Below are 12,574 nucleotides of genomic sequence, written 5' to 3'. Positions count from 1 at the left end.
TTAATAATCGATCTAAAAAGGGGATCAGTCTTTAAAGAACGATATACCTTGGTACCATTTGTAAGAGACGACAAGCACATAGAGACAAAACACATAGAGAAAAATGAAAAAGACGAAGGAAAAAAACTTTAAACCCCTTTTTTTTTTTTTAAAAAACGACAAGTAAAAGGTACAAGTAAGAAACAAACAAATAAAAACATATACCCCTATGACCGAACTAGACACGAGACGGACTGACCGGACTTTTGTCTCTTACAAGTGGAACTTCTTGAGGTTGGAGACGTGCCATGTTCGGGGTACTTGTTCTCCTGACATGTGAGTCAATTTATAAGACCCTTTGCCGAGGACTTCTGACACCCGATATGGACCCTCCCATGTGGGTTCGAGTTTGCCCAGCTTTTCTGCTCGGCTTACTTCGTTGTTTCTCAAGACGAGATCTCCCACCTGAAATTGAAGCTTTTTCACCCTTTGGTTATAATACCGGGCTACTTGCTCCTTATACTTGGCTGCTTTTATGCACGCCAATTCTCTTCTTTCTTCGGCGAGATCTAGTTCTGCTCTCAGTCCGTCGTCATTCATTTCTGAGGAGAAATTTAGAGTTCGGGGACTGGGTACGCCGATCTCCACCGGAATTACGGCTTCAGTGCCGTACACCAGACTATACGGAGTTTCACCGTTGGAGGTTTTGGGTGTAGTTCGGTAGGACCATAGGACTTGAGGGAGATTTTCTACCCATTGTCCTTTGGCTTGTTCTAACCGAGCTTTTAACCCTTTCACCAGAATCCGGTTCGTTACTTCCGTTTGTCCGTTTGCTTGGGGATGGGAGACCGAAGTGAACCGCTGTTGAATGTTCAGCTCTTGGCACCAATTCTTGAACGTCTTGTCGGTGAACTGAGTCCCATTATCCGAGATGAGGATGTGGGGTATGCCAAATCGGCACACTATGTTCCTCCAGACGAAGTCCAATGCCTTTGAGCTCGTTATCGTAGCTAGTGGTTCGGCCTCCACCCACTTCGTGAAGTAGTCCACGGCAACGATAAGGAATTTCATTTGCCGAGGAGCTTGAGGAAGTGGTCCCACTATGTCTATGCCCCATTGCATGAAAGGCCAAGGGCTTTGCATAGTGTATAGATCGGTCTGCGGCATCCTTGGGACATTTGCATGAATTTGGCACTTCGTACACTTCTTGACGAGCTGCACTGCCTCTTGTACCATGGTTGGCCAATAATATCCCCATCTCAGAACTTTTTTAGCTAAAGCTCTGGCTCCGATGTGGCTACCGCACGATCCTTCATGAACTTCTCTGAGGATGTAGTCCGTCTCTTCTGGTCCTACGCACCGCAATAACGGCTGGAGGTAAGACTTTCTAAAGAGGACTCCTTCATGAAGTTCGTACCGAAGTGCTCGGCACGTGATCTTTCGAGCTTCTCTCTTATCCTCGGGCAATTGTCCTTGATCCAGATACTGCAAGATCGGCGTCATCCAGTTCGGCGAGCTGGATACTGAATGTACCTCGGCTTCATCAATGCTTCGATGCATTAATTCTTCCGCCTTTGAGCTCGGATCTGAGGCCAACTTACTTAAGGTATCTGCTCGGCTATTTTCCGCTCTGGGAATGCGGATTATCCGAAAATAGGAGAAACTTCGGCTGATGCTTTGCGCTTTGTCCAAATACTTCTTCATTCTCTCGTCACGGGCTTCACTTGTACCCAACATGTGATTTACTATGACTTGTGAATCACAATGGACTTTGAGAGATTTGACGAGCAGACTTTGCGCTAACTGGAGTCCGGCCAGGAGGGCTTCGTACTCGGCTTCATTATTAGTAGTGGGGAATAGGAAACGAAGTGAGTAGGTTACCTCGTGTCCGTCGGGAGCGACAAGTAAAATACCAGCTCCACTTCCCATCTTGTTTGAAGCTCCATCTACGAATCCGCTCCAGCAGTCCGGCGGCTCTACTTCGGATTCCAAGGGCTGTGCTAGTTCGGCATTGGCAGAATTCTTCTGTTCGGCAATAACAGGAATTGCTTGATCGAACTTTGCTTCTGCAAGAAAATCTGCCAAGGCTTGTCCTTTGATGGCTTTCCGAGGTAGATATTCAATTGTGTGCTCTCCCAACTCTATAGCCCACTTGGCGATTCTGCCTGATGCTTCTGGTTTGGTCAACACTTGCCGAAGTGGCAGATCAGTTAAGACGCATACCTTGTGAGCATAGAAGTATGGCCGCAGTCTCCTTGCTGCATTTACTAATGCCAGAGCAATCTTTTCCAGAGGTTGATACCTGGTTTCTGGACCTCTTAATGCCCGGCTTGTAAAATAGATGGGAAGCTGCTTTAGGCCTTCTTCTCGTACAAGCACCGCGCTGATGGTTTGATCCGATGCCGCTAAGTATAAGAATATTACTTCGGCTTCGGTTGGAGCAGAGAGAATAGGAAGCTCGGCTAGATAACTTTTGAGCTCGTCAAAGGCCTTTTTCTGCTCGGCTCCCCACTCGAACTTTGGTGCCTTTTTCAACACCTTGAAGAACGGCAGTTGCTTTTCGGCTGCTTGGGAAAGGAATCGATTCAGTGCGGCTAGACATCCGGTTAGCCTTTGCACGTCATGTATGGACTTCGGCATTGCCATGTTCTGAACGACTTGAACTTTTGAGGGGTTTGCCTTGAGTCCGTCCTTTGAAACCCAACAACCCAGAAACTTTCCCGAATCTACCAAAAAGGTACACTTTTGGGGATTAAGTTTGAGGTTGGCTTTCTTGAGCACGTTGAGAGTGGACTTGAGGTTGTGCTCGTACTCCGAAGTGCTTTTGCTTTTGACGACTATATCGTCAACATACACTTCGACCTCCTTTCCAATCAGGTGCCGAAAAAGCTTGTCTACCATCCTTTGATAAGTGGCTCCGGCATTCTTTAAACCGAATGGCATCTTTTTATAAGCGAAAATGCCGAAATCAGTAATGAAGGCCGTCTTTGAAGCGTCAATCTCATCCATTAAAACTTGATGGTATCCTTTGTATAGATCAAGAAAACAAAAAATTTCAAAGCCTATCAAAGCTTCTACTTTTTTATCTATGTTCGGAAGGGGATAGCAATCTTTGGGACAGTGCTTATTTAGATCGGTGAAATCTATGCACATCCGCCATCCTCCTTCCTTTTTCTTGATCATGACAGGATTGGCCACCCACGAAGGATACTTCACTTCGAATAACACATCCGCCTTCAATAATTGACGGACTTCGTCATGGATGACTTGACTTCGTTCTGCCGCAAAGAGTCTTTGCTTCTGTTTTATCGGCCGGACCGAAGGATCAATATTTAAACGATGAGTGATTACCTCGGGGGGCACTCCGGTCATGTCCAACGGAGACCATGCAAAGACGTCTTTGTACTCCTTGAGGAGCTGGATGGTTTTTTCCCGAAGTAGAGGCGTTCCCGCGAAGCCGATCTTAACCGTTCTGGATGGATCGTCTTCGTAAAGCTGAACTGTCATCGAATTCGGCTCCGGTATGACTTCGGTCATTGCCTCTGACTCCGGCTGCTGTGATTGCTATGCTTGGTGGTGCCGATCTGAATGCTCGGCACTTCTAAGCGCAATTTGCAGACATTCCTTTGCTCTCTTTTGGTCACCTCGGATGACCGCTATCCCTCCTTTAGTAGGGATCTTGATGGTGAGGTGATAAGTGGAGCAAATGGCCCGAACTGTGTTGAGCCAGTCTCTTCCCAGGATGACGTTGTACGGGGACCGAGCTTTCACCACGAAAAACTCAATCATCGTACTGGAGCTAGTAGGCGCTTTCCCCCACCGTGATCGGAAGGCTGATAATACCTTCAGGGCGGGTGTCCTCCTGGGCGAAGCTCTTCAGGGGAAGCGGAGCCGGGCTGAGCCGAGCTGGGTCCACTTCTAGTTTGTCGAAGCACTCTTTAAAAAGAATGCTGACTGACGCTCCTGTATCCACAAACACCCTGTGGATCAGTTTGTTTGCCACTCCGGCTTGGATGACAATGGCGTCTTGGTGAGGAGAGATGGCCGGGACGGGATCAGCATCCGAGAACGTAATCACTTCGTCCTGCTTCAGCCTTTTATGCGTTGGCTCCTCTCGATTGGAGCCCCTGCGCTCTGACTTCAGGGACGACTTGGTCTTCCCGGCAGGGAGAGCGTCAATAGTCAGGATTACTCCATCATATTGCGGCTCGTCATCGTCTTCGGGATCCGGCTGCCTTTTCGGATCCTGAGGAGCGCAGTTCGCACCTCTCTGCTTCTTATTCTTCTTTGACTGCTTGCTTTGGTATTTTTTCAATGTCCCTGCCCTCACAAGAACATCGATACCTGCAGCCAAGTTTCTGCACTCCTCGGTATCGTGACCGTGGTCTTGATGGTAGGAGCAGTAGTTATCCTGGGGTCGGCGCGCGGCTGATTTCGTCATCCGCTTTGGCTTTTCGAACAGGTCAGAGTGCAGTTCGAAAATTTCCGCTCTCGGCTTGTTCAGCGGTACGAACTGAGCGGGCGGCTTCTCGGGATTGAGACGGGGTCCCAATCTGTCTTGCACCGGAGTCCTTTGAATCCTTTCAAAAGGAGTTCGGCGAGGATGTCCCTGATCGCCAAAAGGAGTTCGGCGAGGATGTCCCTGATCGCTATGATCGGGCTTCCTCCTGTCTCCTCGGGATGAGCTGTCTAAAGACCGTTTGCGACGGTCAGCCTCATCGGCACGGGAGAACTGGTCCGCAATGTCCCACATTTCCTGAGCTGTCTGCGGACCGCACTCAACGAGCTTCCTGTAGAGAGCTCCGGGCAGGATTCCATTTTGGAATGCCGAGATGACAAGCAGATCGTTGAGGTCGTCTACTTGCAAGCATTCCTTGTGGAATCTTGTCATAAAGTCGCTGATTTTTTCGTCGCGACCTTGACGAATGGAAAGCAGCTGAGCCGAAGTGATTCGGGCTTCCGCTTTCTGAAAGAACCTCCTGTGGAAGGCATCCATTAGATCTCGGTAAGATCTGATGCTGCCCTGGGGGAGGCTATCGAACCACCTTCTCGCGTTCCCGATGAGCAGCTCGGGAAACAGCTTGCACATGTGGACCTCATTGAGACCCTGGTTCGCCATGTTATATTGATAGCGCCCCAAGAAATCGTGAGGGTCCACGAGCCCGTCGTAAGTCATCGACGGAGTTCGGTAGTTCTGTGGTAGGGGAGTTCGGGTGATGTCGTCCGAGAACGGAGTCTTCAGCGCTCCGTACACGGCGAATCCGATATCTCGTCGGTATGGAGGAGATTGAGTTCTCCTGTGATTCCGGTACCGAGGAGGAACGGGAATATGTCGGGGTTGAGGATTCTTCTTCCTGGAAGACACGGCACTACTGCGGTAGTGACTTTCATGTCTGGATGAGGAAGGAGAATCCTCCGTTTTCGTCTTCGGCTCTTGGCTCTTTTGCAGGAAGGCTAAGAACTCATCCTGCTTCTCAGCCAAGAACAGCTTGACAGCCTCATTCAAATCAGGCTGCTGGGAAGACTCAGTGGGACGATTTTTGGAGCGGCCTGTTCCTTCGCCATGAGAACTGGTGGTGGATTTATCCCTAGGCTGTTTTCCAGACCTATGGGATGGATTGGCTTCCTCCTGGTTCTCACGGGCAGGAATGCGGGTACTCTGCGATCTGGTATGCATTTTTTGGGTGGAAAAAATGGTCAAAAATTCGCTTTATCACAAATTTGGTTCTCTGCTTCCCACAGACGGCGCCAGTGATGAATCCGCGAATTATTGATGATGATGAATGCTCGTAAAAATAAATTACGACACGGAAATTTTACGTGGTTCGATTTACTGAGGTAAATCTACGTCCACGGGGAGAAATGGGGGCAGGTTTGTATTGCTTGATCTGCAAATTACAGCTTACAACACAGACTTGCTATATGATTTTTTCTCTAGAGAGATTCTAACCTCCTCATATCAGATCTAAGTTCTATTTATATATGGAACTAAGATCGTGGCTTGCATCTCCACCCTAAGTCGTGGATGTCGTGTAGGTCATGGCCTAAGATCGTGGATGTAGCGTAGGTCATGGCCTACGATCGTGGCCTGAGTTGACACCACGTGGTAGTGGGTGCGTTGGACATCCTGTATGGGTCCACTAACTCCTTGTTCGGTCGAATACTGAGACCGAACTGCTTTGGTTGCCGATCTTTGAGTAGAGCTTGATGCCGACCTGAGAGCAGAGCTTGATTGGTTGGCTTTTACCGAGCTGTAGGCTGAGGCCGAACTCTTTGGTAATGCCGAACTCATACTCCTGCTTTGGTTGCCGATCTGAGAGTAGAGCTTGATAGGTTGGCTTTTACCGAGCTGTAGGCTGAGGCCGAACTCTTTGGTAATGCCGAACTCATACTCTTCCTTGGGCTTTGGGCTGATGGGCCGTCATTGCTGTTGGGCTTGTTTAGTGCGCACCCCATCACACATTATTTTCATCTTCTCTAATTTACTAAACATAGGAGTACTTTCTAAATTATATATCTATGACAGAACATCACGAGCATCTAACAAAGTAGTAGAAAATTCAGTATTTCATCAACCATATAAAAAAGAACATTAAGAAAACACAAAACACCAACAACTAAAACATATGCTACTACTAGTATTTACCACAAATTCAAAAGTAGAAGCTAATATCTATTTATGATCAGCATTGTTATGAACCTTCTTGCTACTCTTATGCAAATGCAACCACCCAATCCCCTTAATCGCCTTGGAAATCTTGACAAGATTCGGCCTTCCCACTCCAAGATTCATCTTCCCCGCCGACATCTTCAACGCCTGCAAACAACACAGCCGTATCTCATTCTCACCATCCTCTTCCTCCTCCACCTCAACAACCTTCTTTCTCCTCCCACCGCTCTTGTTCGAATCCATCTCCCACAGCGAGTCCATCCCCTCTCCTCCTCCGCTGTGCCTCTCCTCGAATAGTTTCCCGGCCAGCGTCCTCCTCCACTCCCTCTCCCTCCTCATCGACCCGCAGCTAGAGAGCGAGTTTGATCTCGGCACCACCGCATTCATGATCACTGAATCATCAAACCTCTTCTCCTCCTCCATAGCCGGAGTCTTGATTTTTCCGGAAGCGGCGATCGGAGATTCTCCGGCGAGGCCCGGCAGCGGAATCGGCTCCAAAATGGGATCTTTTTGGGGGGTGTGGTGTGACTCTTCTCTCACCTCTGCCATTGATGGATGGCCGAAGAAGATTTCGTAAAGTTCACAGCTTTGGAGCTCTTCATTGGGATGGTGATCTCTGTTGAGCTGCAGTCTCTGTAGGAAGGCGAGGGAGATGAGGCAAGTGGTGAGGAAGAGAGGGGAGAGGAAGGAGAGGAGCTTGAGGAGGTAGGGGGAGAAGAAGATGAGGTATGAGAAGTAGAGGGGATGAGAGAGAATGGAGGAGTAGAGGAAAATGAAGAAGTCAGAGATCAGAGGACTAGAAAAACGAGACTTGGAGATGCACAGCTCAGACATTTCTGGGAATAATAGAAAAATGGGAGATGGTGAAGAAATGGGGAAGAAGAATTAGAAGAAGGAATCTTGGTGATTGGGAAGTCTAGTTGTGGAAGTAGTGAATGCGGCGTGAATAAAGGGAAGAGAAATTAGTTAAGTAAAAAAAAAGGGTGATTTGCTTTGGAAAGAAAAGCTTTTTGCATTTCTTGATTCCATTGAACAACCGAAATTATGACCTTTTCTATTAGGTCTATGTGAAAAGGCATTGGAGTGTAGTGTTTTAAGCTCTATTTGAGGAATGTGCTTATAAACTTGTGTGGGATCAGATATGATAAACATGTCTTCAAATAGAGAATTACAATGAATGATCTAATAATTACTACAATTAAGTGATTTTGTGACTATAACGTGGAGTGAAATAAATTAAATATTACAGTACAGAAACAAAATTAATACAACCATCTTGGAGGCTGAGTTATAACAAACCCAAATTTATTCGATATTTTTTGCCATATTGAGAAGAAAAACAAGAAAAAATATAACTATGCCCATGATATTTTTTGGATTATTGAATTATTATATTCTAGTTTTGCATTGGCTATCTTTTTGCATCATCTTGAATTCGGTTTTAAATAAATCAATTGCTACGCATAACATACTCACATGAGCATTCTTATATAAGGCTAATATAGATCATGCACTGTATGGGAAATAATTAAGTTAATCCTATCTAATTAATGCAATTAAAGTAGTCGGCAAAGAACCAACGTAGACATACATCACATGGGCGAGAAAAAATAATTAAATTTAGAGCTGAAGCCAAGTCAAAGGCCATCAATTACATTCAATAATAACACACTTAAACACTATACTCTCTGCCTCGACATTCTCCACAATACAAAAAGGCAAAAATTCTAACAAAGAAATAATGACATGTAAAGACAAATTTGACTAATCCGAGTTTTATATGGCAGAGAATATGCATCGAAGCATCTTGCAAATAATTAAAGCACCAATCTATCTTTTAAATGCACAGATGAATAGTAACCTAGTAGTTGAAATAGATCATGACAATCCACACTTTCTTGATCAGACCCTACAGATTGTTCAACCAAGATCAACCATAACCGAATGGATCAAGATCAAATTATTAATGTGGCAGTGATTAAAGCCCAAGCATCAATAATGGGGGAAGGTACATAAGATAAAGGGGGGTTAATTGATGGTGAATTCTAAAGGGGTTTCTGGTTTGGAAAAAAAGGAAGTTCAAAGTCATCAACTTCACATGGGGGACACTCAATTACTACTCCATTGCACACACCACCTTTTTTCACAACCACCACCTAAGCCTTTTTTCTGATTAGTGGACCCCTAATTGTCTGTTGTGACCATTTTCACAATTTTTACAGTGTCAATCTTGTGAGAGCATTCACTGTGTAAATCCCACAACAAACTTCACCAGGTAAGTCAAAGCTTTCACAAGTTAAAAGCATAAAGTAATTCTTCTATCATCTAAAGGCAGCAACAATGCAAGATTTTCATGAATATAAAGCAGACGAAGTAAAGACTAAAGAGGGAAATAATTCAGAATCCCTCTAGAAGACATATGTCATAGATACCATAACATCCAGAAGGGGGGATGAATTAACCACGAAGCATAAACTAATTCTTCTATCATCTAAAGGCAGAAACAGAGTAAAGAGGGAAATAACTCAGAATCCCTCTGGAAGACATATAACATAGATACCATAACATCCAGAAGGGATGAGGAATTTACCACGAAATATAAACCAGCACACCATATAGATATATGCCGCATCATATAACAGAAGCGGAGAACATGAGACAAGTAGATTATCAGGAAAAAAAAGCTTCACTAAATAAAAACCAATATCTTGTTACATATGGTCTAGAGAAACAAACTCGATATTCAAGTTTAGAGAGTTGCACTTATAAAGTGAACATCTAAACACTAGGAAACTCCATCCAAACTAGTGCTTGCATAATGCACGCTTACTCGTTCATAACAGGTTTGTTCTCATTTGCCTTTGGCCTATGTTCCTTCGGCTTCTGCTCTTCAGTTTTCCTTTTGAAATGAGTCAGCACCAATGTCAGGGAAATTAAATTATTGAATCAAAAACATTGTTCTTGTTCTGCTAAAAAAGTCATATACAGTTTTTTTTAACTGCGAGTTTCAAGAATAGAAGAAAACACATAGGAAAAGATAATTCGTGTGTGCACAAAAAATACATAAATCGGTTGATGGATTCCTTACAAAAACAAGCACTGGATGTATATTGTCTTTAAATGAGAGCATAAAGTGAGCAAGTAACTCATTGGACATATATTATCTCCAAATGATAAGCAAGCAAGTCGCATAAAGTGAAGCCAAACAATGATAACCATGGAAAAATCCAAAATTGAGCAGAAATAAAGTACAACTAGAACTCCAATTATCCCTCTCAACTCTGATCTAAACAGAACTGGCAGAACAAAATCACTCAATCTGTATATGAAATTACATTTCTATAGTGATAAATTGGGGAAATTATATAATTATGCAAAACATCTCAGGTTAGAACTATTGCAAAATAAATGAACACTGTGCTATATGATTATATTCCAAACCAGCTGGCGAGCTACAATAATTATTTAAACAAGAATATGCAGGGAAAGAAAAAAGAAGTTAACATTTTGGACATAGAATTATAGTTCTAACTCAATCAATGGAAAATTCTATACATATGCAAAATATCACAAGAAGCTCGAGTTAGAATTGTTTATTGCAAGATCAATTAATCGAGCAATATTAGATTATTCCAAATAAAGCAACAATCAATGAACAAAAAAAAAACATTAACATAACAATCCATCTTCGAACTTTAGGGTACGTGAAATTTGTTGTAATTTTATAAAACAAAACCACAAAATCACAGAATCATTATACATTCAAGGCGGCAACTAACAAGCAACAAATCCTGCGGAAAACAGTTTTGTGCAACGTAAATTGACAAAAATCAAAACCTAAAGAACTTCAAATTCGAGTAGAGATATACCTCTTGTCGGAGGCGCCGCCCTTCTGGCTGAGGAACGAACGGAAAAGTGGGGAATTCACGTCGTAAATCATTTTCACGGATCAATTCAACGGCGCAAGAAAAAACCCTAATCTCTCAAATTCCAGCGTTGGGAAACTTCGTTTAGCTGATGAGCTCTTTAATTCAATCAGGGTCTGAATATTATAAGCCTATTAAAACTTTATACTGGGCCTAGGCCCAACAGTTTACATAATTTGATAAATTTATTCAAGAAATAAATGTTGATTGATCAAGAATTTCCATCAGCAAAAATAATTATTTTCAAATAGTGTTCGATCAATTATGTATTAGTTGGCTTAATAAGAGATGAAAGAAGATCCATTTTTCCTAACGGATTACTCTATTCGAATTGAATAAATCCGAGTTTTCCTTATGAATCATTTAATCGAATCTTATTAGATTTTTATCAGAAAAAATATTTGTTTACAAAAGAATCAAGTAAAAAGAAAAATAAATTATAAACTTAATTTATAACCTACCCATCTTATAATTCAATAATTGTATATTTTGAGATGAATAACAATTATGAATTATGAAGTCTTGAGGAAGTCTTTCTATGACTTGATCAACTTTTCATACTTGTCATTGCCATGACAATGGAGAAAAAAAGACTTAAAAATGAAGTCGTCTAGAAAAATATAAATAAATGAACTTGTCCAAGTCTTTGAATATATACCTAAACCATCAAAATAATTCCACGACGTATTTATTTTGATGGCCACGTAAATTCCGAACCTATAACATTTATTTTATTTAAAAAAACATAATTTTTCTCATGACTATTTTTTTTATATATACCCTTTCATTAGGGTCGGCATCTCTACAATAAAATTTTTTTTCCAATCAAAAACGCTGTGTGGGCTGGGGGTTTAGACAGACCCCCAACCCGTAAATAAAATCAAAATGAAATGTTCCAAAAACATGATCTTAGCCCAAAAGTGACTAAGATCTAAACAAGAACATGAAGAAGCATAGTAGAGGTCCCACAAGCCGGGATCCTCCATTCTATCAAGTGGAAAAAAGATGACTAAAAACACTAAAGGGGAAGAAAAAAAGCCCAAAGCCAACCACCAGAAGAGCTAGATCAACCCACATCTCTACGTCGGAAGCGGAAATTAGGATATCCCAGCTGGTCCATCCGAACTAACGCCTTCAGGTACCGAGGCGCAGAGATTGGATCAAAATATATAAGTGCAGGGGTCTGGACCCCCTACCTGCCAGAAAATCAGCAGCCCGGTTTCCTTCTCTGTAGATGTGTGAGAATCGAACATGCAGCTGAGCTGTCATGCTCCGGATCAAAGCCATATGGTGTCTAAAATCCGCGGAGCCAAAGTGTCTAGATGACAACAACCTAACCAGAGCCGCTGAGTCCAGTTCTATCCAAATGTGAGTAGAAAGCTCCATAGCCATCACCAAACCCCGAATCAGAGCCAAAATCTCCGCTTCAAAGCTCGATGATGCAGCTATCGGAGCACAAAAAGCCCGAAGAAGGCCTCCATCAGAACCACGAACCAGTCCTCCTTCCCTCGCCGCTAGTGTCGATGTAGAGAAGACACCGTCTGTGTTCAGCTTCACCCAAGGTGCATCAGGGGGATGCCATAGGACCATGAGCGACCGCAGAACACGCTGTCTGGGGGAGAGAGGCATGAAATCAACCGACGGCGAGCATCCCCTCCAATGAGTCGAGGTGATCCTGCCGGCCAGAACTAGCACATGCAGATGATGAGTGACCAGCCAAATAACATGTGAATGAAGAAAAGGACGACCGCCATGCTTGCAGTCGTTCCTCTCCGTCCAAAGAAACCAAGCAATCAAATAAGGAACAAGAAAACTAATATGCATGGCGGGAGCACTCTGGAAAGAGGACCTCCGCCAGTGACCTAGTCTAAGTGCAATATCGGTGCTCGTGTGAATCGGTGTGTGCGAGGAAGGAAACCAGGCATCGAAATACTCCCATGCAGAAATCGCCGACTGACTCGAAAAAAAGACATGGCTGAGAGACTCGACAGAAGGAGAC

At 43.6% G+C, this 12,574-nt stretch overlaps 1 long non-coding RNA gene across 1 annotated transcript; it reads right to left on the bottom strand.

The window, feature by feature from the left end:
* Positions 1–9,316: 9,316 nt before the first annotated feature.
* On the bottom strand, positions 9,317–10,658 carry LOC121773718. The gene is made up of 2 exons (XR_006044835.1): positions 10,519–10,658; positions 9,317–9,548 (listed from the first exon to the last, which is right to left on the bottom strand). It is a non-coding gene; the product is annotated as an uncharacterized LOC121773718 (long non-coding RNA).
* Positions 10,659–12,574: the final 1,916 nt, after the last annotated feature.

Source organism: Salvia splendens, chromosome 17 (genome assembly GCF_004379255.2).
Source record: "Salvia splendens isolate huo1 chromosome 17, SspV2, whole genome shotgun sequence".
NCBI classification, from domain to species: domain Eukaryota; kingdom Viridiplantae; phylum Streptophyta; class Magnoliopsida; order Lamiales; family Lamiaceae; genus Salvia; species Salvia splendens.
The sequence above is the reverse complement of the archived record's forward strand: the minus strand, read 5'-3'. Positions and strand labels throughout refer to the sequence as shown.